Source organism: Bombina bombina, chromosome 3, assembly GCF_027579735.1.
Source record: "Bombina bombina isolate aBomBom1 chromosome 3, aBomBom1.pri, whole genome shotgun sequence".
Lineage (NCBI taxonomy): Eukaryota > Metazoa > Chordata > Amphibia > Anura > Bombinatoridae > Bombina > Bombina bombina.
In genome coordinates, this window is record NC_069501.1 from 944,118,155 (window position 1) to 944,144,403 (window position 26,249).

General features: G+C 38.7%; 1 protein-coding gene across 1 annotated transcript in view; it reads right to left on the minus strand.

Annotated features, from left to right (window-relative positions):
• Positions 1 to 26,249, minus strand: part of VWA8 (von Willebrand factor A domain containing 8) — a 1,436,595-nt gene that overhangs the window by 230,046 nt on the left and 1,180,300 nt on the right. The window lies entirely within an intron of this gene.

Here is a 26,249-nt window from a genome sequence, read left to right on the forward strand (position 1 = left end):
CAATAAGCAAGCGCAACCCAGGTTTTGAACCAAAAATGGGCCGGCTACTAAGCTTTACGTTACTGCTTTTTATATAAATATAGCAAGAGAACAAAATTGATAATAGGAGTAAATTAGAAAGTTGCTTAAAATTGCATGCTCTATCTGAATCAGTAAAGAAAACAATTGGGTTTAGTATCCCTTTAACTGCCCTACAAATCAACAGTCAATAAGAAGAGCTTCACTAATGATATTTTTTATTTTTATGTACTAAAAGCTGAATTTGTTTTAAAACAAAGCTTCTAACTGAAAATCAAATCTCATGAAAGTTGTGAATTTCATCTACTTATTAGAATTATCTCTTTTTTATTGAGAATTTAAGTTTTTTTTTAATTATGTCTAACCAGGACTGGTTTAAGACATTGTACTGCCTGCATCCAAAAATGAAACAACACTACGAGATGTCCCTGTGAAAAGCTGCCTGTGTCATGTGGTCCTGCAGCAGCACTGTGCTAAGCTATTAGTTAATAATCTGGCAGCAAATCCTTAGACTTGATTATTGTCTCTGCTACCCTGATTTAAAGGGACAGTCTAGGCCAAAATAAACGTTCATGATTCAGATAGAGAATGTAATTATAAACAATTTTCCAATTTACTTTTATCACCAATTTTGCTTTGTTCTCTTGGTATTCTTAGTTGAAAGCTTAACCTAGGAGGTTCATATGCTAATTTCTTAGACCTGGAAGCCCGCCTCTTTCAGATTGCATATTAACAGTTTTTCACCACTAGAGGGTGTTAGTTCACGTATTTCATATAGATAACACTGTGCTCGTGCACGAGAAGTTATCTGGGAGCAGGCACTGATTGGCTAGACTGCAAGTCTGTCAAAAGAACTGAAAAAAGGGGCAGTTTGCAGAGGCTTAGATACAAGATAATCACAGAGGTTAAAATTATATTATTATAACTGTATTGGTTATGCAAAACTGGGAAATGGGTAATAAAGGGATTATCTATCTTTTAAAAGAATAAACATTCTGGTGTAGACTGCCCCTTTAATATGGACCTCTGTGTCATACATTTTTTTTTTTTTATATATCCAGGGCCGGCGCTCCCACTAGGCAAACTAGGCAGCCGCCTAGAGCGCACTACCACCTAGGGCGCAGCCGGCCATGACCGCTGTGATTTGGGTCTCAAAGTATGCAGCGCGATGATGCCAGCGCTTTATGAGTGACACTCTCAGACTCAGTCAGTGAATGTGCTTAGCGTCAGCACATAATGAGTCATCATTCATCTCAGTTAGTCCCTGGACTGTCTGCAAGCAGTGCGCTATGACTGTGTGTCTCCTGTCCTGATATGACTGAGCCTCAAAATGATTGCTCCCAACAAGCAGTGGCCGCCTACTGGTGACGTCACGTCACATCACGTGTGCGCACTGCACTAAGCATGTGCAGTAATCGTGGGGAAAGTGAGGTGGATTGTGGAGGAACTGAGAACAGAAGTCAGAAGGTTCAAGGATCCATCTGTTGTTGTGGAGTCTAGAGACTGGAGATCTGAGGGGGTTATGGTTAGACCCCACACTGTACTGTCTTAGCACTGTCTAGGTGAGAAGGTAAGAATGGGCAGTGGCCATAAGAGCAAGTCATAATCTGCTCTAAATACGTTTTCATTTTTTTTTTTACACAAATGTAAATTAATCTATTCCAATCTAGCCATGACTGAATACTAGTGAGTGTTACTTCTTTTAGCAAACCTTTAAATTTCTGCATGCAATGATGCACATGCTGACATTGTAAGCATATTTTTAAAAGACCACTTTATCTCAACTCATGAGTCATATAACTATAATATACTAGGGACAAAAATACTGTATCTGTGCCCCTGCCACACAGTGCATCCAGCAGCAATAGCAAAGCATAAAAACTCAGTTTATTGAGTTTCTCTGCATTAAGTTTACAAAGTGTGGTTGGTATTCATAGATTAAATGCAAAAATTTTAAACTGACATGTTTTAATAAATGTTTTATTTGTATTACATGCACACATAAATCATATCTGGCTCTAATATGAATATCACATTACAAATTCATATATGAGTGATTGTTAAAGTGAACAGTTTATTCTTTATACAATATAATTAGAAAAACAACTGTGTGAAGTTGGTTTTGTAGGGATGATGGGTAAGGTGTGGGGAGGGGTGTGACTGTCAGCTAGTGCTAAGGGACAGTGACATTTTTCATAGAGGAGAGGATGACTGTATGACAATGTGTAGTGACTGGCCTGTAATTGTAATTAGGCAGGCAATGGTGGCTTATATATAAGGTTTTGTATAGATCCCTCTCTTTATATTTGCCTCTTCATGTACAGCATGTAGCTTGTTATCGTCCAATACAAGCTAGCCCCTTATTAATAAATTTATACAGCAAGGCTTTGACAACCCTGAACAAAACCATGTATACAAATATTTATTTACTTCACATGATTAATCATTATGTTAAAGGGACATTGGTACACTAGATTTTTCTTTGCATACATGTTTTGTAGATGATCCATTTATATATAGCCCATTTGGGTGTGTTTTTGTAAAAAAATGTATAGTTTTGCTTAATTTTAAATAGCACTGTGCTGATTTTAAGACTCCTAACCAAGCCCCAAAGTTTCAGGTGTATACTGATATATACAGACTTCAGACTGCTTCTGTTTGTAAATTGGGTCATTTTTGGAGGGGGCGCAAGTAGCAGGTCTTGCCTAGGGTGCGAAATAGTCTAGCACCGGCCCTGTATATATCTACATATTTTATCTAGTATTTTCAAATTTCATGTTTATGTTTATTATAATAAAGAGTTGAGCTGTGGCCTTAGAACTCATTTATTGTATTTTGAAACACCCCCCCAATACTTAAGACTCTCTAAACAGAATTGATTTAGGGAAGTGAACCAATTCAATTTAAATATAATTTGTCATTTAAAAAACTTAAGAAACTTGAATATCAATCAAAATTGATTGTCCACCAACTCGATACCCTGAAAAAGCCTGGCATTCCTTCTTTCTTAAAAAGAATGGGCATTCACATATAACTTTACATATGGAATGTTTATATGCATTACAAAAACACTCAAATCCAAAACCAAAATAAATTAACTCGTCTTCATTTCAGTCTTTGATCAATATATTACCTATTATTTTAATGCCCTCAGTCCTGCAGTTATTTAAGTATTTAAACTCTGCCTAAGACTGTTATTTTGATCGTCCTTTAAGAGAAAATGATAGTTTATATTTTCCAACTCTCTGATCTTCACATTGTTCACCACCAGATAAAGTTTTTGGTGCTGGGTGTGCAGTTTTAAGAAGTTATATTTAAGCGCTTTTGTAAATCAACAATAGAAGAGCGTGTAAAGCCTCGAGGCAATTCTACTAACTGCGAAATATAATTTAGGCTCTTGTTTTAAAAAAGTGAAATAAAAAGCTGACCTTTGCTACTCTTATCTCTAAATCAAGATTTCCTTCAGCTGCAATAATGACTGGTTTGCAGCTAAGCTGTGGAGGCCTTGACAACTTTTGTTCTCTTCCATATTAAGTGGCTCATAAAACAGAAAAAGGAAAAGTTTGAATGAATAACCTAACCTCGAAAGCACACTATTGTCAGAAAATGCAATAAATTCACCCAGCTGCCAGAGACAAAATGCTCTTCAAACAACACCATCTGATAAGTGCAGCACAATTACTTATAGAAAGATGGTAGTATATAATGTAATACTATATGTAGTCACAAACTAGCTTATTGTGAGAAAAAAGTCTAATTCACTGATCCATAAAATTATATAATAATTAATTATATAAGGAATAATATAGAACAATGTTTGTCATATATTTTACTTCCAAAAATACTTCCTTTTAAAGATCACTGCTTCAGCGACCTGGTGATAATTTGCTCTTAGCGAAATCACAAAATATAGCACTGCTGGCAGATTGTATTTATTTTAAAGGGGCATACAACAAATTTTAATTCCCTATGAATGGTGAAAAAAATTGCAATGCATATTCATTATTTATTTCACCAATTCCCCCTTAAAAGTTAAGGGACAGTACATTGTAAAATTGTTTTTATATGAATGTATTTTCAACGACTTGTTATACCAGCTGCAGAGTATAAATGTATGAGAAATTGCATTTTCTGTTTATTTGTGTATATGAAGTAGCTGGTTTTGTGCTTTTAAACCACATCCTATTCGAAATGGCTTCAGTTTCAGGTAACATCATATTTCATTATGTTATCACTTTGTGTACACACACTTGCTTCCTTATCTTATATTTGTCTGGAAAACTAAAGCTCAGTACATAGAGAGAACAATGGAAAATTATAACTTTATTATTTAACTATCCTGCACCCCACTGTGAGTTTAATTTCTTCTGCTGGCTGTGTTCACTTAGGCTATTCAATAGCTGTGACTCCAGTATCAAAACTTTCAGTATAAGTTGGGAAACCACAAGCTAAATCAGATATTTCAAAGGCCAAAATGGGGGTAAAGGAGCTACTTGTAAACAATTTAATACACTCCAGCAGGTAAAATGGATAATTGGGAACAATTTAAATGGGAGAAAACTTTTGGGTGAACTGTCCCTGTAAATCTGAAAATTTTAGTTTTTCCACTTGCTGAGGTGCATTCTGTGGAATTCAGACCCCTGAACTGCCTAAATGCTACACACTGCTTGATATGTGCAGAAACGCCTTATATATGTTCCTTTATATATGTTCCTTATTGGCCACAGCAAAGAAGACAAGCTAAACAACACCCAGAACATTAATTAAGGAATTGAAAAACAATGCAAATTTTGCTTAAAATTATTTTTAAATGTTTTTTAAAACATGTTTTTTTGTATTCAAATCTTTTGCACTCTATTGTTTAATTGTTGATCTATGTATAAAAATGGATTTACATTTTGTTAAAACAATGTCACTGGAACAATGAGATTCATGTTTGCATGTTTACATTCTGTAATGTTGTTTATTCCTTTTAACAGTTAACTAGAGCTGCAGATGGCTACCTCGGTGTGGAGCTCCCTTATGTGTTCATCATTTTTGTTTGTTTGTACTGTCCTTGGTCATCCTTTATTAAAGGGACATTATACACTCGTTTTTTCTTTGCATAAATGTTTTGTTGATCTATTTATATAGCTCATAGTTTGTTTTTGTTTTTAAAAATGTATAGTTTTGCTTATTTTTAAATAACATTGCTCTGATTTTCAGACTCCTAACCAAGCCCCAAAGTTTTAGGAGAATACCGACGTATACCTACTCCAGCTTGCTCCTTTTTGTTTTGTGTAAAGGGTCTTTTCATATGCAAGGGAAGGGGGAGGGACGAGTGTCTGTTATTTCCCACTTGCAGTGGGTGTTCCAGTAACCTTTTAAACAGAGCTAAACTGGGATCTTCTAAGTAAGTTTTTAAACAGTTTTATACTGGATTTTTATATCAGTATCTGTGCATATTATTCTTTATAGTAGTGTCTATTACATGCAGTTATATACAAATTGGTGTATACTGTCCCTTTAATTAATAGAAACCTATAGACAAAGCGCTAAGGGCAATATGCGTCCAGTTAACTTCAGTATAATCCCTCCAATTATAAAAAGTTACAATGTATATCTGAGAGGTAGCGCTTAAAGCGCGGACTGTGTATTTTTATATTCGCAATTGATATAATTGTAAATGATGATAAATAAAAAAAAATAGCAATGTATTAGCACAATTGACTGGATAGAAGGTGTTTAAAATATACAACACAATTTATTATATAGCATTTAAAAAGGCAATATTGAACAATTTAATAAGGGGCGTCTCCTTGCAATTCTAAAAATCACGAGTAGTGTACATAAGACTTGTTACATGTATCCTTATGATTCTATTTCAAAATCAATAATAACATTTAAAAAACAGTTAATTTCACAACAGTAATTAAGGGAGTTTGTATAACTTAGTGCCTTCTCACAGCACTATATATCGTCGTCTTCCCTCTTTCTTGGTCAAATTTCATTCAAGAGATTATCCTATGTTGTAAAGCTGTACAAAGCAAATGCCTGTTGGAGCAGATAATAAAAGTCTACGCGTTTTGCCCCAGACTGGGCTTTATCAATAAGACAGGAGCCAAAAACAACTGCAATGGCACAATGGAAAAAGAGAGAAGGTGCCACAATAGTGCAACTTCACTCGGGTATGAAAAAGATATGCATAAGAGTAATCACATCATACTCACAATATTAAAAGCACTTAAAAAGTGCCAGATGTGCATTCTGAACTTTCATGAGTCGTTCAGAAAGCTCACACAGGCGTATCAAGTCCCGATGTAGCCCAAAGAAGATTCTCCTGGCAGTAAACACAGGCGCACTCGTAGTAGATTAGGCAAGCTGCTGGCAACCAGTTAGTAGTTTGAATCTCGCCGTATCGGGGTGATGAATAAAAAGTACAAAAGATGTGCTGCTGAGTGTCTAAAAAACAATAGACTTTAACAAATGCAAATGTTAAAAGTTCACAACGCATTTCCCAGTCAACTGACTGCTTCCTCAGGTGATTAATTTGCTTTTATTAAAGTCTATTGTTTTTAGACACTTAGCAGCACGTCTTTTGTACTTGTTATTCATCAATTCGAAACAAATAAGGATGAGCTGATACAAAAAAGTTCAAATGCTGGGAAGGTTTATTCGGTAATCTGCATGTCCTTTGCTAAATTACACTTATTAGGGTTTGTGGTTCGAATGACTCACCACACCCAAGTGTAATCACAAGCATCTATATATGCTGGACCTGGTATTTCCTGATATCTGCAGACTGACATTAATATTATTTCATTATTTCATTTTTACACGCTTCATTGCTTTGCCTTGCCTTGCTTTGCTCTGTTTCATCATGCTGTGATTCTTCAACTTATAAATGCTCTCTATGTGCTACACAAGAAGTGGTGATATTAACCCCTAAGAGCCTAACTCACTCTGCATGTTGCAAATATAACAGCTAGGTCTCCTCTCACGCCTACTTATCTCACCAGCACCATTTGTTTGTTCTCTGTTCTATTGATTTTTTCCCCCTGGATTGGTGCAGTGATCTTTATATACATATACATATACTTCCCCCCGGAGTGACCAATATTAAGCCATTCTTTTGCTGAATAACAAGGCAGCCCAGTGTATATATATTCACATTTTAGTTTTTATTTGTGATACAATTACTAGAGTACTTATTTATTTATCTATGGACACTATGGCAGCAACAAACTCCTTTTATTCCCTTAAAGAGTCTGATGATGAGGATTTGGACTTGCTGGAATTACAGGATGTGTTTGACCGAGATACACCTAATACTAAATTAGGGGACAATTTCTATGATATGGAGACACTTAAGTTAAAGGTACAAAGACTCAAATGGGACAAGTGGATTCTTTCCAAATATATCAATATGAAAATGGTGCCTAGGGGATTAAGAATAAACAAATTTCCTACCTATTACATCAAAGATGTGGACTTTATAGAACGCTGGAACCAGACTCTCACTGACTGCTCCCTAAAACTTATTGCTTTACTTATTGAATACAAAGATATGTTACTCAAAGAGGTTAAAAATAAGATCATACTGCTTCAAGCAGACATGAATAAGTTCAAACAAAATGAAATCTATCCTCAATTTGATGAGATTCTTAGGAAGGTGATTGAGGAGTCTAGAAAACTCATTATTCAGGTGAAACACACTAAGTTCCTTAGGGACCAGAAGGATTATTCTAAAGGCATGGTTTATATTTGGAGACGTAAAGAGAGAGGTAAGATCTGGTCTCAGTCACAATACAACAAACCAGATAACCAGGCCACAGATCAGGGGGGACACCAAGACCATTTACATAAGAAAACACAACAACACAAGGTTAAAGTTACCAAGAAAAGTGGCCTTCTCCGACTCAGAGCCAGAGTTGACAGATGAGGAGAGGTTTGCCTCTAGCTTTGATTCAGATGGATACTCTGGCTCTGAGGGGGATGAGGCGACATCAACCAATCAAATAGGTACAGCATCCAACATGGTGGGTGATATACCACCCAGAGGTATACTTAAGGAACATGTGAATCTAGGGGCTGTCCCCAAAAGGGGCAGGCGTCAGAGAAGAGGTGGCTCCCATTACCATATGACCGCTAACCCCCAAGGAACTGGTGATAGCTCAGATACTACCACTCATCAGGTTTTTCAGTGGGCCCGAGATGACCCAGGGGAGGGGGGCGGGGCAATGCACAAAAACTCAACACTGGGGGTCCTCAGCAACAGAGATATCCAGTGAGGGAGAACAGGGGTACCCCACGACACAGGTATCAATGATGGATAACACTGTGATTAATTTGTCCACCTATGACCTTACATATCTTGAAAAGAAAGTATTAAGTTATGGTTTGGGATTTGTCCCATCCAGGAACTTTGACTTGTTCCAGACTATCCTGGATGTAAACAGACTTGTCAGGGAACTGACACTTAGAAAAAATTTTCCCGAATCAGAGACAGATAGTTCTTTTTTCACCACCAGCCAAATAACAGAAAAATCAGACATTGACGTTGACAATATGTCCTTTGCTGACATATGTGCCCTTACGTGTTTAGAGGATTTATCTGGTAGTATAGACCACAAACCCCTGGACAACATACACAAGCATAAATTGAAATCAACATCCAACTTTTATCCCTTACAGGTTAGAGGTAAGAGTATTGAAGGATTCCATAAAAGAGTTATGGAGGACCTCACCACTCTCTCCCAAACAAAGAATAATCATACCTCAAATTTGACTAGTAAGGAGAGAGATGCTATGACCAGCCTACAAAACAAAACTAATATTGTCATTCGACAATCTGATAAGGGCGGTAGTATTGTTGTTATGGATAGGGACACATATACTGCAGAAGCCCTTAGACAATTGGGCGACAATGAGGCCTATTCTACTTTGTCCAGGTACCCCATTAATTCATTTAGTCACATCTTGAGGGACCTCCTGGATGATGGATTGGAGATGGGCATCATAGATAAACACACTCATGACTGTTTATTGGTTGACAATCCGGTGATGCCCATCTTCCACCACTCCCAAAGGTTCATAAGAGTCTTGAAAATGTACAGGGTAGACCCATTGTGGAAGGCATTGGCTCATTATTGGAGCCACAATCCAAATGGGTCGACAACTTTTTACAACCATTGGTACATAGATTACCCAGCTATGTATGGGACACAGCTCATGCCCTATCCAAACTTCAACAGATCAGATGGGAGCCAAATTACAGCTGGATAACCATTGACATAGTGGCATTGTATTCCAGTATTCCCCACGAATTTGGACTCCAAGCTGTCGAATTCTTTTTGGATATGTGTATAGATCTAGATTCCCAGCACAAAGAATTTGTGCTGAGAGTTATTAAGTTCCTGCTACAACATAACTTTTTCAGATTTTCAGACACCTTCTACCTCCAGAGACGTGGAACCGCAATGGGGGCAAAATTTGCCCCCTCCTACACTAAACTCTTTATGGGGTGGTGGGAGCGGTTCCACGTCTATGGAGGTAGAAATACCTTCTCTGGTTCCATCAAGAAATATCTGAGGTTCATAGATGATCTTTTGATCATCTGGTCCTCGGGTGAGGCACAAGTACAGGAATTGGTGGACCAATTAAATTCCAACGAAGTGGGCCTAAAATTTACCTACCAGTGGCACAATAGGACTATGAACTATCTGGATGTAATGCTGACGGGTGATGTTGATACCCAAAGAATTACATCATCTCTCTATCGCAAGCTATCTCCGGGAACACTGTATTACATGCAAACAGCAGTCACCCTAAACATGTGTTTAAAGGTATTGCTAAAAGTCAGTTCATGCATATTAAACGCAATTGTTCCCGGAGACAGGACTGCTTCAGAGAAAGTGAGGACCTGAGTAAACGTCTACTAGAAAGAAATTACCCAGCAAAGGTGATTAAGAGAGCACGATATGAGATCGACCAGATGGATCGGTCTAAGTTGTTTCATAGGACTAACAGTCCTGATAGTGAAACATCCAAAACACCTAGAGCACGTAATGTACCCACTCTTATCACTGCTTATTCCAATCAATACCACCAGGTATGCAACATAGTCAGGAAGAACATTCCTATCTTGCGAGGGGATAAATCCCTACGCAAAATAATAAAAGATGGCTGTAAGTTTGTGTACAGAAGGAACTTGACCCTAGGAAACTTGTTGTCTCCTAGTCTACTTAAGGAAGAACCTAGCAGGAGCTCTTGGCTACACTTTAAGGGAACCTATAAGTGTGGAAAGAGGTCCTGCGGTTCATGTGACCATATAAAAGTTGCTACCCACTTCACTTCAGCCACTGGGGGTGAAATTTTCGAGACCAAAGGCTGTGTGAAGTGTGGCAGTAAATTTGTGGTGTATCTCATTGAGTGCACCTCGTGTCATCGGCAGTACGTAGGAAGAACCACCAGAGAGGTAGGGACACGCATCAAAGAGCATTTAGCCCACATCTCTCATGATAGAGCAGTTTCGGCTCTGTCCAAACACTTTTTGGAAGTCCGTCATGGTCAAGTTGGGTCCTTTAGGTGGCAGGCAATCGAGCAAATAGTCAGACCCCCTAGGGGAGGCGACAAATTTCGCATATTGTGCCGACAAGAGATCTATTGGATCCATAAACTCGGTTGCCTGCTGCCTAGAGGATTCAACTCAGAATTTGACATTATGAATTACTGGCAGCACTGATTGATTACAGACTTTAATATCATGACATGTGTCGATTGTAGACGATGTGTACCATGTATATTCATGTTTAAAGGTATATCTATTTATTTATACATTTAAATATAGGTATATTACTTTACATTAGTACCCACATTCAACTTTGTGATTAGGGCACTAATTAGCCCTCTGACATTTTCATTTTGTTCCTACCCAAGCATATGATATGATATTTAGTCAAGATATTTAGTCATTTTCCCATCTGTCCTTTTTTTCCAGGAGTTAATTATATGATTTCATTTATTATTATTATACAACCATCTGGAACAGCTCTCACGGCAGCTATATGCCTACTAAATATCTTCCTTGAATATATAGGTGCATATGCTAGATACAACTATGATTAGGGATATATACTAGCACATTTAAGTATCTAGTAGTTTCTCACGCTCCCTATATATGTAATCTATCCTCAAATCATTTCATCACATAGAGAATGGTTTTTCATATTGAGCCTTAGAACTATGGTTTGTCCACTAGTTTATTTGTGTGTGTTTTAATTTAAGCACTTAAACAGGGACATTTTCTATTTTATTAGGCTATCTATTCTTTTATTTTTGTAGTTGATCATGTTTATTGGCTATATTCAAAATAATTTAATGCCCATCCCTTAGGGGTTCAGTATTATTATTATTATGCAGTTTGTTTTTGCCAATCATCCATTTATCTGTACTATGCTACTGTTCTCTTTAAAGGGTTAACATTGGGAGTCATTTTCTTTTACCACCTCCTAAGGGAGGAGTTAAGGGTTTTAAATTGATTGCACCTGCATAGGTGAGACATGTCTATGACTACAGCCAGCTTGACTGAAACCGGTCAGACCTATTTTTGATACTTTCGTTTGTTAGGAGTCTGAAAATTTTTGTACCTGTTTTATCATGTCCTAATAAAAGACTGTTTTTACTTTACCAGTACTCTTGTTTCTTGCTGGAACCACTTTGGATTATTTTTTTGGTAATCCATAGAGTTAGTACATACAAACAGGTCACAGTCACAAACGCCTGATGCGTTTCGCGCATGCGTGCATGCGCTTCTTCGGAGGCATGCGCGAAACGCGTCAGGCATTTGTGACTGTGACCTGTTTGTATGTACTAACTCTATGGATTAACGAATAAACCTTCCCAGCATTTGAACTTTTTTGTATCAGCTCATCCTTATTTGTTTCGAATTGTTTATATATACTGTCTGTTGGGAATACCGATTATTGGGATTAGCTGATCGTTGGCTTTCTTCACACAGTGGAGACTCAGCATCCTCTTTGCCCTTTCTACATCGTGCCCTTACTTGTGCCTAGCGACGTCATCTGCAAGCGCACCAGGAAGTGCGTGCTTCACTACAGACGCCAGGATCTCCTTGCACGCCAAGAAGGACGCACAGACTGCACCCTCCTGGAGTGGTTTCATCGCCGATCCGAGAGGAAGTACAGAGTGTGCCCAGGCGCCCCACCTGACAGAGGAGGGTAAGAGAAACGGCTCTTAAAAGACAAGTTGACATTGACTGTACACACATCTAGGCTGAAGCAGGCATAAAACATTTGGTGAACTTTTGACAAAGAGACATGCTTTGAGAGACTTTGCTTTTAGGAAGTAACATTACTTCATCTAATAACTGTTTGTCCTAACACACATGGATCTTTGATTGGGACATAATACCCTAAGTTTGGTTCTCTATATACTTTTGAGTACCCATAGGGGTTGTTTTCTTAGAACACTATTCCTGCTTTTGCATTACTTGTTATTCATCACCCTGATACGGCGATATTCAAACTACTAACTGGTTGCCAGCAGCTTGCCTAATTTACTATGAGTGCGCCTGTGTTTACTGCCAGGAGAATCTTTGGGCTACATCGGGACCTAATACACCTGTGTGAGCTTTCTTAACGGCTTGTGAAAGTTCAGCACGCACATCTGGCTTTCAATATTGTAAAGTATGATGTGATTACTCTTGTGCATATCTTTTTCATACCCGAATGATATTGCACTATTGTGGCGCCTTCTCTCTTATTAACCCTGCTGTTATTTGTTATGAGCACAATTTATTTCATATGCACTGTAGGAACAACATATTAAGATATGCTTAACAACAGAGACTCAAAGTTAATTTGGCCTCAAGCAGCCACATACTACTTACAGATTGTAGTAACTATTAACAAATTTACAATAACAGTATAAAGGGGCTAAAGTACCACCTATTACCATTGTGATCTGAGTTCCAATGTCTATGTGCCAGTGATCAATTTCATTCTATCTATTTTTTGTACACACTTTGGGCAGTGGTGTCTATCTGAGGTGGGGACCTCAGACATTCCCTGCCCAGATCTTGGGCAGCATCCACAGAGGAACTTGTAAATACTAATAATACTAGTCTCTAGGGCTTTCACATAGCGCGGATTGCAATCACTTCTTTTCACACACACACACATATATATATATATATATATATATATATATATATACATACACACAATCGTAGTCAAAAGTTTAGGTAACCCTTAACAATTTCCATGATTTTCATTTATAAATAATTGGGTGTTTGGATCAGCAATTTTATTTTGATCTATCAAATAACTGAAGGACACAGTAATATTTCATTAGTGAAATTAGGTTTATTGGATTAACAGAAAATGTGCAATATGCATCCAAAGGAAATTTGCATAAATTTGCGCACCCCAACAGAAATATTGCATCAATATTTAGTAGAGCCTCCTTTATCAGAAATAACAGCCTTTAGACGCTTCCTATAGCCTGTAATGAGTGTCTGGATTCTGGATGAAGGTATTTTGGACCATTCCTCCTTGCAAAACATCTCCAGTTCAGTTAGGTTTGATGGTTGCCGAGCATGGACAGCCCCCTTCAAATCACCCCACAGATTTTCAATGATATTCAGGTCTGGGGACTGGGATGACCATTCCAGAACATTGTACTTGTTCCTCTGCATAAATGCCAGAGTAGATTTTAGGCAGTGTTTTGGGTCGTTGTCTTGTTGAAATATCCAGCCCTGGCGTAAATTAAACGTTGTGACTGATTCCTCAACATTATTCTCAATTATCTGCTGATATTAAGTGGAATCCATATGACCCTCAACTTTAACAAGATTCCCAGTACCGGCACTGCCCACACAGCCCCACAGCATGATGGAACATCCACCAAATTTTACTGTGGGTAGCAAGTGTTTGTCTTGGAACGCTGTGTTCTTTTGCCCCCATGCATAACGCCCCTTGTTATGACCAAATAACTCAATCTTTGTTTCATCAGTCCACAGCACTGGCTTGTCCAAATGTGCATTTGTGGCGTGAGAAGCAGAAAAGGCTTCTTCCGCATCACTCTCCCATATAGCTTCTCCTTGTGCAAAGTGCGCTGAATTGTTGAACGATGCACAGTGACACCATCTGCAGCAAGATGATGTTGTAGGTCTTTGGAGGTGGTCTGTGGGCTGTTTTTGACCGTTCTCACCATCCTTTGCCTTTGCAATATTTTACTTGGCCTGCCACTTCTGGCCTTAACAAGAACTGTGCTTGTGGTCTTCTATTTCCTCACTATGTTCCTCACAGTGGACAGTGACAGCTTAAATCTTTGTGATAGCATTTTGTAGCCTTCCCATAAACCACAATGTGGAACAATCTTTGTTTTCAGGTCATTTGATAAATGTTTTGAGGTCCCCATGTTGTCACTCTTCAGAGGAGAGTCAAAGAGAACAACAACTTGCAATTGGCTACCTTAAATACCTTTTCTCATGATTGGATGCACCTGTCTATGAAGTTCAAGGTTTAATGGGCTAACCAAACCAATTGTGTGTTCCAATTAATCAGTGCTAGGTAGTTAAAGGTTTTCAAATCAACAAAATGACAAGGGTGCCCAAATTTATGCACCTGTCTAATTTCGTTTGGATGAATATTGCACATTTTCTGTTAATCCAATAAACCTAATTTCACTACTGAAATATTACTGTGTCCTTCAGTTATTTGATAGATCAAAATGAAATTTCTAATCCAAACTCCCAATTATTTATAAATGAAAATCATGGAAATTGTCAGGGGTGCCTAAACTTATATATATAGTACTATGTAACAAATAACAATGATAAACTATGGGTTACAGACAAACTTAAACAGCTTTGTCTGGTTAAAGAAATCGCCCACAAGTGGTGACAAAACTGCATATAACCAGGCCAAAAAACGGAGTAACAAAGGAAATAAGAGCAGCTCATAGAAAGTACTCTTTTAGATGTGAAAACTCAGTTTTCATCCAATGATCTTGCATCAGTGTGGAAAGGCCTGAAAGATATCACCAATTACAAGAGATCATCTCAATATGAAGGGAACCTACACTTATCTAATGATCTCAATGAGTTCTATTGCAGATTTGAAAAGAGCGGTCTCACTTCCCTCAATTGTTCTGATCTTTCTTCAACACATCCATCAACATAATCAACTTCTGTTACTCTGTTTCTCTTCTCCTCTGCTATTCAGCTTGCATTTAAGATCTGCGAAGAGGAGGTGTGCCAGCTATTCCAGAATCAGAAGACCAGGAAAGCTCCAGGACCAGACAATGTTTTACACACCTTTCTAAAGGTATGTGTAACTCATTATCATCCATCTTCATTAAGATATTCAACAGATCCCTAGAGATCCCTGTACCAAGGAAACCTAAGATGACAGGTCTGAATGACTTCAGACCTGTTGCTTTGACATCTGTGGTCATTAAATAATTTGAGAGATTAGTGTTAGCCAACTTGAAAGACATCACTGGTCCCTCATTAGACCCATCAGAGTTTGCTTATCGTGCAAACAGGTCGGTAGATGATGCATTCAATATGGGACTACATTACATCTTGGAAAATCTCGACAATCCAGGAACTTATGCACGGATCCTGTTTGTGGACTTTAGTTCAACTTTTAATACAATCATCCAAGAACTCTTCTTGCCCCAACTTACTAAGCTCTCTGTTCCTACTTTTACGTGCCAGTGGATATTTAATTTCCTAAAAGAAAAAGCAATTAGTTAAGCTGGGTAAATTCACATCCAGTAGCTGTACAATCAGCGCAGGCGCTCCTCAAGTATGTGTGCTCTTCCCACTACTCTTCTCTCTTTACACAAATGATTGCACCTCATATGAAGTTCACAGATGACAACACTGTCATTGGCCTCATTCAAAATGGAGATGAGTCTGCTTACAGACATGAAGTTCATCAGTTTTCTGTCTGGTGCAGTAAAAACAACTTAGAGCTAAACACGCTTAAAACAGTGGAGATTATAGGGGACTTCAGGAGGAACACAACAGCGCTTCTTCCCTTCACCATGCTAAATAGTGCTGTAGCTGCTGTAGAGTCCTTCAGATTCTTGGGCTATACCATCTCACGAGACATAAAGTGGAAGCCTCACATTGATTCTGTACTGAAAAAGGCTCAACAGAGGCTGTATTTTCTTCAGCAATTGATGAATCTGTCACAAGAGATGCCGACTCAGTTTTACACAGCTGTAATTGAATCAGTTCTGGGCACTAATTGTCTGCTTCCAAATATGATATTCAAGATCTGCACTCTTCCAGAATGAGAAAGAGGACTAGCAAGTGACTCCTCACACCCTGGCCACAACATCTTTGAATTGTTGCATTCTGGTAGGCATCTGAATGCACTGACTACTAGAACATTTAAGCACGGGAGCAGCTTTTTTTTTTTCACAGGCCATTTACCTTATAAAACAATTAGTCTACCTCTATGGTTCTTCTCATTGGAACAGTACCATTGCTAGTGCAATCCTTACGGTTAGTGCAATTCTCTATGGTAATACAGTCTCTTGTATATATTGCATTTTTTGCACATAAGTAATTGTGCTTTATACTGTACATTGTAACTCTTTTAACTTTTGTATCTGTTGGGATATTGTATGCATAACATGGAAGCTCATTCACCAAGAAAAATTCCTTGTGTGTGTATGCACACTTGGCAATAAAAGCATTCTGATTCTTTTAATATTTGTTGATTATTGAAGCCAATTTATAATATACATAATATATATATATATATATATATATATATATATATATATATATATATATATATATATATATATATATATATATATATATATATATATATATATACATACATAAACGCACACACACGCATGTATAAACCACTGGAACAATGATGATATAATACAAAGGCCAGTGTAAACCCCCCTTTCTGTCTATAACACACATACATTATGTAACCACCGTTCTCGTACCACACACAGAGCATGCTTTGTTTTCTGCCAGAAACACACACACAAGAAAATTATATAACCTCCTTTTGGTTACAAGCACACATTGAACAATAATATAATACCCTTTGTGCCTAACCTCATTTTAAGCAGTAATGAGTAATTAACCTCCTCTGGTATCTCTTACGCCTAGATTTAGAGTTTTGCGTTAGAAGGGGTGCGTTAGCTATGCATGCTTTTTTCCCCCCCGCACCTTTTAAATACCGCTGGTATTTAGAGTTCACAGAAGGGCTGCGTTAGGCTCCAAAAAGGGAGCGTAGAGGCATATTTACCGCCACTGCAACTCTCAATACCAGCGGTGCTTACGGACGCGGCAAGCTTCAAAAACGTGCTCGTGCACGATTCCCCCATAGGAAACAATGGGGCATTTTGAGCTGAAAAAAAACCTAACACCTGCAAAAAAGCAGCGTTCAGCTCCTAACGCAGCTCCATTGTTTCCTATGGGGAAACACTTCCTATGTCTGCACCTAACACCCTAACATGAACCCCGAGTCTAAACACCCCTAACCTTACACTTTATAACCCCTAATCTGCCGCCCCCGCTATCGCTGACCCCTGCATATTATCTTTAACCCCTAATCTGCCGCTCCGTACACCGCCACAACCTACGTTATCCCTATGTACCCCTAATCTGCTGCCCCTAACACCGCCGACCCCTACATAATATTTATTAACCCCTAATCTGCCCCCCCAACGTCGCCGCTACCTAACTACAATTATTAACCCCTAATCTGCCGACCGGACCTCACCGCTACTATAATAAAGTTATTAACCCCTAATCCGCCTCACTCCCGCCTCAAAACCCCTATAATAAATAGTAGTAACCCCTAATCTGCCCTCCCTAACATCGCCGACACCTACCTACAATTATTAACCCCTAATCTGCCGACCAGACCTCGCCGCTAGTCTAATAAATGTATTAACCCCTAAAGCTAAGTCTAACCCTAACCCTAACACCCCCCTAAATTAAATATAATTTTAATCTAACGAAATAAAATAAATCTTATTAAATAAATTATTCCTATTTAAAGCTAAATACTTACCTGTAAAATAAACCCTAATATAGCTACAATATAAATAATAATTATATTGTAGCTATTTTAGGATTAATATTTATTTTACAGGCAACTTTGTATTTATTTTAACCAGGTACAATAGCTATTAAATAGTTAATAACTATTTAATAGTTACCGAGTTAAAATAATTACAAAATTACCTGTAAAATAAATCCTAACCTAAGTTACAATTAAACCTAACACTACACTATCAATAAATAAATTAAATAAACTATCTACAATTATCTACAATTAAATCAACTAAACTAAATTACAAAAACAGACACTAAATTATAAAAAAACAAAACACTAAATTACAACAAAAAAAGCGTACAAGAATTTTAAACAAATTACACCTACTCTAAGCCCCATAAAAAAATAACAAAGCCCCCCAAAATAAAAAAATGCCCTACCCTATTCTAAAAAAAAATTGTAAAGGTCTTTTACCTTACCAGCCCTTAAAAGGGCCTTTTGCGGGGCATGCCCCAAAGTAAACAGCTCTTTTGCCTGTAAAATAAAACATACAATACCCCCCCCCAACATTACAACCCACCACCCACATACCCCTAATCTAACCCAAACCCCCCTTAAATAAACCTTACACTAAGCCCCTGAAGATCTCCCTACCTTGTCTTCACCACGCCGGGTATCACCGATCTGTCCAGAAGAGGGTCCGAAGTCTTCATCCTATCCGGCAAGAAGAGCTCCTCCAGAGGGTCCAAAGTCTTCATCCTATGGGGCAAGAAGAGGACATCCGGACCGGCAAACATCTTCATCCAGGCGGCATCTTCTATCTTCTTCCATCCGGCGTGGACCGGGACCATCTTCAAGCAGCCAACGCGGATCCATCCTTCTTCACCGACGGACTAACGACGAATAAAGGTTCCTTTAAGGGACGTCATCCAAGATGGCGTCCCTCGAATTCCGATTGGCTGATAGGATTCTATCAGCCAATCGGAATTAAGGTAGGAAAAATCTGATTGGCTGATTGAATCAGCCAATCAGATTCAAGTTCAATCGGATTGGCTGATCCAATCAGCCAATTAGATTGAGCTTGCATTCTATTGGCTGATCAGAATAGCCAATAGAATGCGTGCTCAATCTGATTGGCTGATTGGATCAGCCAATCCGATTGAACTTGAATCTGATTGGCTGATTCAATCAGCCAATCAAATTTTTCCTACCTTAATTCCGATTGGCTGATAGAATCCTATCAGCCAATCGGAATTTGAGGGACGCCATCTTGGATGACGTCCCTTAAAGGAACCTTCATTCGTCGTTAGTCCGTCGGTGAATAAGGATGACTCCGCGTCGGCTGCTTGAAGATGGTCCCGCTCCGCGCTGGATGGAAGAAGATAGAAGATGCCGCTTGGATGAAGATGTCTGCCGGTCCAGATGTCCTCTTCTGCCCGGATAGGAGGAAGACTTTGGACCCTCTGGAGGAGCTCTTCTTGCCGGATAGGAGGAAGACTTCGGACCCTCTTCTGGACGGATTGGTGATACCCGGCGTGGTGAAGACAAGGTAGGGAGATCTTCAGGGGCTTAGTGTTAGGTTTATTTAAGGGGGGTTTGAGTTAGATTAGGGGTATGTGGGTGGTGGGTTGTAATGTTGGGGGGGTATTGTATCTTTTTTTTTACAGGCAAAAGAGCAGAATTCTGGTAAGGTAAAAGAGCTTTACAATTTTTATTTCAGAATAGGGTAGGGCATTTTTTTATTTTGGGGGGTTTTGTTATTTTTTTAGGGGGCTTAGAGTAGGTGTAATTAGTTTAAAATTCTTGTAATCTTTTTTTATTTTTTGTAATTTAGTGTTTGTTTGTTTTTTGTAATTTAGTTTAGTTGATATAATTGTAGATAATTGTAGATAGTTTATTTAATTAATTTATTGATAGTGTAGTGTTAGGTTTAATTGTAACTTAGGTTAGGATTTATTTTACAGGTAATTTTGTAATTATTTTAACTAGGTAACTATTAAATAGTTCTTAACTATTTAATAGCTATTGTACCTGGTTAAAATAAATACAAAGTTGCCTGTAAAATAAATATTAATCCTAAAATAGCTACAATATAATTATTATTTATATTGTAGCTATATTAGGGTTTATTTTACAGGTATTTAGCTTTAAATAGGAATACTTTATTTAATAAGAGTTAATTTATTTCGTTAGAATAAAATTATATTTAATTTAGGGGGGTGTTAGGGTTAGACTTAGCTTTAGGGGTTAATACATTTATTTGAGTAGCGGCAAGGTCCGGTCGGCAGATTAGGGGTTAATACTTGAAGCTAGGTGTCGGCGATGTTAGGGAGGGCAGATTAGGGGTTAATAAAATTTATTATAGGGTTTTTGAGGCGGGAGTGAGGCGGATTAGGGGTTAATAACTTTATAATAGTAGCGGTGAGGTCCGGTCAGCAGATTAGGGGTTAATAATTGTAGGTAGGTAGCGGCGACAATGGGGGGGGGCAGATTAGGCGTTAATAAATATTATGTAGGGGTCGGCGATGTTAGGGGCAGCAGATTAGGGGTACATAGGGATAATGTAGGTGACGGCGGTGTGTGGTCGGCAGATTAGGGGTTAATAAAATGTAATAGAGTGGCGGCGATGTGGGAGGACCTCGGTTTAGGGGTGCATAGGTAGTTTATGGGTGTTAGTGTACTTTAGAGCACAGTAGTTAGGAGCTTTATGAACCGGCGTTAGCCCAGAAAGCTCTTAACTCCTGGCTTTTCTCTGCGGCTGGAGTCTTGTCGTTAGATTTCTAACGCTCACTTCAGCCAAGACTCTAAATACCAGCGTTAGAAAGATCCCATTGAAAAGATAGGATACGCAATTGGCGTAGGGGGATCTGCGGTATTGAAAAGTCGCGGCTGGAAAGTGAGCGTTAGACCCTTTCATGACTGACTCTAAATACCAGCGGGCGGTAAAAACCAGCGTTAGGACCCCCTAACGCTGGTTTGAACGGCTAACGCAGAACTCTAAATTTAGGCGTTAGATAATAGGGAACAGGCCATTAACTTGCTTTGACATATATTGATGTTATGCTCTTGAGAAAGGCTTGTTTTGCCAAAAAGCGTTGAGCTATATTTTAATAAAATCTGAAGCTGCATCTGAAGATACCCTTGATGGTTTAAATAAAAGGCTGATTTAAGACTGAAATCCTGTGAGTATGACCTGTTTGTGCACCTACCATTTTATTTGAAACGTGCTACACCATTGTGAGCTTTTTATTTTGGAGGTGAAAGAAGGCAGGTTTCACAGAGGAAAAGAGCAGCTTGCATCCCCTGAGGTGACACAGCGCCGCCACATTCGATATTTCTCGTTTCTGGATACGGTCTGGGAGCTAACATAGCTTCATACTTTACTGCTATTTACATAAAAATGTAAGCCAAACTAGTATGTGCACCTCGGGATCTCTCCCCCCCAGACTCGGGAATGCTATGGACAGTTGATGAACCTGAGCAATTAACTGAATCAGAGCACTCTTCTGGCTGCTTGTTGTCATGGGACAGAGAATTACTGAATTAGTACTATGCCTATCTTGTGTCAAACATTAGTGAATCCATAGGCAGTGTTACAAATCTAACATGTACTTCAACTCTAGGATTTGTTTTGTAGTTGTAGCAGCTTAGCAGTACTCACACTGGACATATTGGGACTTATTTATTGAGATAAGATTATCTGTCCACACTAAAGTTTTTATTATTTTGTGTTTTATATGCGTTATAGTTTGATCTCTTGATTAGAAAACCTGCTATTATTTTTACAATAAACCTGGTATTATGTATTACTATAAGTTCACAGCCTAAAGTTGGAAACAAAGCCTCACCCTCTGCCATCTTGTGGGCCTGGACATTGATGTTCTCTACATCAAAGTTGGAAAGCTAAGCAGAGGGCACAGACTTGGAAGGGAACATATCCTTCACCTCCATTTAGCTATAAAACCTTATATAATATATATATATATATATATATATATATATATATATATATATATATATATATATATATATTTATATATATTTAAATCCATCATGAAAGCAACTGCCTTAAGGAGACATGAAACCTAAAAAAATATTTTATGATTCAGATAGAGCATACAATTTTTAAATTGAATTATATTGTGACATTTTTTGTTCTTTTGGTATCTTTTGTTGAAAAGCAGTGACTTAAAGGGACAGTAAACACCAGAATTTTTGTTGTTTAAAAAGGTAGATAATCCCTTTATTACTCATTCCCCAATTTTGCATAACCAATACAGTTATAATAATACCCGTACTTTTTTACCTCTGTGATTACCTTGTATCTATGCCTCTGCAAACTGCCCCCTTATTTCAGTTCTTTTGACAGATATGCATTTTTAGCCAATCAGAGCTTGCTCTTAGGAGCTTCACGTGCCGGAGCTCAATTTTATCTATATGAAACACATGAACTAACGCCCTCTAGTGGTGAAAAACTGTCAAAATGCTTTCCGATTAGAGGCAGTCTTCAAGGTCTAACAAATTAGCACATGAACCTCCTAGATTTAGCTTTAAACTAAGAATACCAAGAGAACAAAGCAAAATTGGTAAAAAAAAAAAAGTAAATTGGAAAGTTGTTTAAAATGACATGCCCTATTTAAATCATAAATTTACTTTACTGTCCCTTTAAGCTCAGGAGCAAGCATGAGTGCTCCAGACACATACCTAGGTATCTCTTCAATGAACAATACTATGAAAACAAAGCAAATTTCACAACAAAAGTAAATAGGAATTTTTATTTTTTTTTCAATTTTATGCTGTGTTTGAATCACAACATATTTTGGGGGTTTAATAGCCTTTCAATTTGGCTTCAATTTTTGGAGTGAGTGTAAAATAAACTTTTACTATTTGTATTATTATTATAATCAGTTATTTGTAGAGCGCCAAGAGTGTATTTTAATATTTCCTTTCATAACTAAATATTATAGGATTATCTGACTAATAGGATGTCTCTGAGCAACAAAGCTTCAAATGCAATAGGCAAAGTGCCAAGCTGAAATGATTCCTCTGATGGGAGTGAAAGCTTCATTCTCAGTTTATTTTAATATAATGCTGCCATAATTCTAACACTCATATTAATAGGACATTGTACTTGATTTTTTTTCCATCTAAAATGTTCTAGTTTTATAGTTCTTGTATTTAAAACAAAAATGTAAATTTATGCTTACCTGATAAATTAATTTCTTCTATGGTACGACGAGTCCACGGATTCATCCTTTACTTGTGGGATATTATCCTCCTGCTAACAGGAAGTGGCAAAGAGCACCACAGCAGAGCTGTCTATATAGCTCCTCCCTTAGCTCCACCCACCCCCAGTCATTCGACCGAAGGTAGAGGAAGAAAAAGGAGAAACTAAAAGGTGCAGAGGTGACTGAAGTTTAAAATAAAAAAATATAATCTGTCTTAAAATAACAGGGCGGGCCGTGGACTGTCGTACCATAGAAGAAATTAATTTATCAGGTAAGCATAAATTTACTTTTCTTCTATAAGGTACGACGAGTCCACGGATTCATCCTTTACTTGTGGGATACAATACCAAAGCTACAGGACACGGATGAACGGGAGGGACAAGACAGATGGTTAAACAGAAGGCACTACTGCTTGAAGAACTTTTCTCCCAAAAATAGTCTCCGAAGAAGCAAAAGTATCAAATTTGTAAAATTTGGAAAAGGTATGAAACGAAGACCAAGTCGCAGCCTTATAAATCTGTTCAACAGAAGCATCATTTTTAAAAGCCCATGTGGAAGCCACCACTCTAGTAGAGTGAGCTGTAATCCTTTCAGGAGGCTGCTGTCCAGCAGTCTCGTATGCCAAACGGATGATGCTTTTCAGCCAAAAAGTAAGAGAGGTAGCCGTAGCTTTTTGACCTCTACGTTTTCCAGAATAGACAACAAACAAAGAAGATGTTTGACGGAAATCTTTGGTTGCTTGAAAGTAAAACTTCAAAGCACGAACCACGTCCAAGTTGTGCAACAGACGCTCCTTCTTAGAGGAAGGATTAGGACACAGAGAAGGAACAACAATTTCCTGATTGATATTCCTATTAGTAACAACCTTAGGAAGGAATCCAGGTTTGGAACGCAAAACCACCTTATCAGCATGGAAAACAAGATAAGGCGAGTCGCATTGTAATGCAGATAGTTCAGAAACTCTTCGAGCCGAAGAGATAGCCACTAAAAACAGAACTTTCCAAGATAGAAGCTTAATATCTATGGAATGCATAGGCTCAAACGGAACCCCTTGAAGAACTTTAAGAACTAAATTCAAACTCCATGGCGGAGCAACAGGTTTAAACACAGGCTTGATTCTAACTAAAGCCTGACAGAACGACTGAACGTCTGGAACATCTGCCAGACGCTTGTGCAGTAGAATTGATAAAACAGATATCTGTCCCTTTAAGGAACTAGCTGATAGCCCCTTCTCCAATCCTTCTTGGAGAAAGGACAAAATCCTAGGAATCCTGATCTTACTCCATGAGTAGCCTTTGGATTCGCACCAATAAAGATATCTACGCCATATCTTATGATAAATTTTCCTAGTGACAGGCTTTCGAGCCTGAATCAAGGTATCTATGACCGACTCAGAGAAACCCCGCTTGGATAAAATCAAGCATTCAATCTCCAAGCAGTCAGCCGCAGAGAAACTAGATTTGGATGCTGGAACGGACCTTGAATCAGAAGGTCCTGCCTCAGTGGCAGAGTCCATGGTGGAATAGATGACATGTCCACCAGGTCTGCATACCAAGTCCTGCGTGGCCATGCAGGTGCTATCAAAATCACCGAAGCTCTCTCCTGTTTGATTCTGGCAATCAAACGAGGAAGGAGAGGAAATGGTGGAAACACATAAGCCAGGTTGAACGACCAGGGTACTGCTAGAGCATCTATCAGTACTGCCTGAGGATCCCTTGACCTGGACCTGTAACAAGGAAGTTTGGCGTTCTGACGAGACGCCATCAGATCCAATTCTGGTGTGCCCCATTGCTGAATCAATTGTGCAAACACCTCCGGATGGAGTTCCCACTCCCCCGGATGAAAAGTCAGACGACTTAGAAAATCCGCTTCCCAGTTTTCCACTCCTTGGATATAGATTGCTGATAGATGGCAAGAGTGAGTCTCTGCCCATCGAATTATTTTGGTAACCTCTATCATCGCTAGAGAACTCTTTGTTCCCTCCTGATGATTGATATATGCTACAGTCGTGATATTGTCCAACTGGAATCTTATGAATCTGGCCGAAGCCAGCTGAGGCTACGCCTGAAGCGCGTTGAATATCGCTCTCAGTTCTAGAATATTTATCGGGAGGAGAGCCTCCTCCTGAGTCCACAAACCCTGTGCTTTCAGGGAATTCCAGACTGCACCCCAGCCCAATAGGCTGGCGTCCGTCGTCCGTCGTCACTATGACCCACGCTGGCCTGCGGAAACACATTCCCTGGGACAGATGATCCTGAGACAACCACCAAAGAAGAGAGTCTCTGGTCTCTTGATCCAGATTTATCTGAGGAGATAAATCTGCATAATCCCCATTCCACTGTCTGAGCATGCATAGTTGCAGTGGTCTGAGATGCAAGCGAGCAAATGGAACTATGTCCATTGCCGCTACCATTAGTCCGATTACCTCCATACACTGAGCCACTGACGGCCGAGTAATGGAATGAAGAGCTTGGCAGGTGGTTAAAATCTTTGATTTCCTGACCTCCGTCAGAAAAATTTTCATGTCCGCCAAATCTATCAGGGTTCCCAGGAATGGAACTCTTGTGAGAGGGATAAGTGAACTCTTTTTTACGTTCACCTTCCACCCGTGAGATCTTAGGAAAGCCAAAACGATGTCCGTGTGAGACTTGACTAGTTGGTAAGTCGACGCCTGAATTAAGATATCATCCAGATAAGGCGCCACTGCTATGCCCCGTGGCCTTAGAACTGCCAGAAGGGACCCTAGCACCTTTGTGAAAATTCTGGGAGCTGTGGCCAACCCGAAGGGAAGAGCCACAAACTGTTAATGCTTATCCAGAAAGGCGAACCTGAGGAACTGGTAATGATCTTTGTGGATAGGGATGTGTAGATACGCATCCTTTAAGTACACGGTGGTCATATATTGACCCTCCTGGATCATTGGTAAAATTGTCCGAATGGTCTCCATCTTGAA